We start from the raw sequence: 1,092 nt of genomic DNA on the forward strand, positions 1-1,092 counted from the left end.
ATCAGTTCATTCAAATGATACATTGATAAGACTTTTATTTATTATATTTTGACAAAATGCAATTTTTGTCAACATATAGTCAAAACACTATATTTGCCATTTTTTCTCCATACACCACTTTTGGACTATCCTCGTTTCGATGTGATGGGTCACATATTTTAGCAACATGTTCACGATTATGCACTACTAATTGTGCAATTAAATTAGTTTGGAACAAGTTGACAAAAGAGCTCACAAACTTCAGCTACTGCTAGCAGTGGTGTAAAGTAACAAAGTACTTTTTTACTTTGTATTTTATGTAAAAAATTACTTTTGATACTTAAGTACAGTAAATGTTTGATATTTAAAGACTTTTACTCATGCAATATTCTTAGAGACTAACTTTATCAAAGTAGTTTTATGGTAAGATGTACTTCATTTTTAGATACACAGGCTATAGGGTGTAAAACCATCAGCTTTATCAAAATGTGATATATCAATTTGTTTTAATGACAACGTGTTTCTTGATATCACTGTCATGATATAAATTCAGAAGTCTGATATGGATGGTTTTGTTTTGCCTTCATGTCATTGAATCAATCATTTAATTGCTGTATGGATGTGGATTAATTATTACGCCGCTTTCTTTTGAGGCAGATATGTTGGATTTATGAGAAACATCTGACTTTCCAGGTTATAATTTCAATTTCAAGCACATTCCAGATGCAGAAATTCAAACTTCAGAGCACAATGAAACCCAACATAGAGTAAAAACTGTAGATCATCCAGAAAAGGACATTTGTGCTTTAGTTTTAGGGCCGTTTCGTGTATATGGCCCACCTAAAGGGAACCTATGAAGTTTGCAAACTTAATCTAAACATGTATGCTTTATAAAAAGGTATTTGCAATAAAATAAAAAACATAAACAATGTTTAGTTGTGATGTGTGTGGAGTACCGAAACTGCCATAATCAGAAATAAAAGCAGAAGTATATAAATGGATCAACAAATAAATAAATAYTCTTAAAATGCACCAATTCAATTAAAAAAGGAGAACTTTAACTCATGTTTTATTGTTTAATTGACTTTCATATTTATTTTTCCATCTTAGTTC

At 30.2% G+C, this 1,092-nt stretch overlaps 1 protein-coding gene across 1 annotated transcript in view; it reads left to right on the plus strand.

Annotated features, from left to right (window-relative positions):
* LOC106524007 (uncharacterized) overlaps positions 1 to 1,092 on the plus strand; it is a 16,109-nt gene that overhangs the window by 8,434 nt on the left and 6,583 nt on the right. The window lies entirely within an intron of this gene.

The sequence above is a fragment of the Austrofundulus limnaeus genome, unplaced genomic scaffold, assembly GCF_001266775.1.
Source record: "Austrofundulus limnaeus strain Quisiro unplaced genomic scaffold, Austrofundulus_limnaeus-1.0 Scaffold174, whole genome shotgun sequence".
In the NCBI taxonomy this organism is placed as follows: domain Eukaryota; kingdom Metazoa; phylum Chordata; class Actinopteri; order Cyprinodontiformes; family Rivulidae; genus Austrofundulus; species Austrofundulus limnaeus.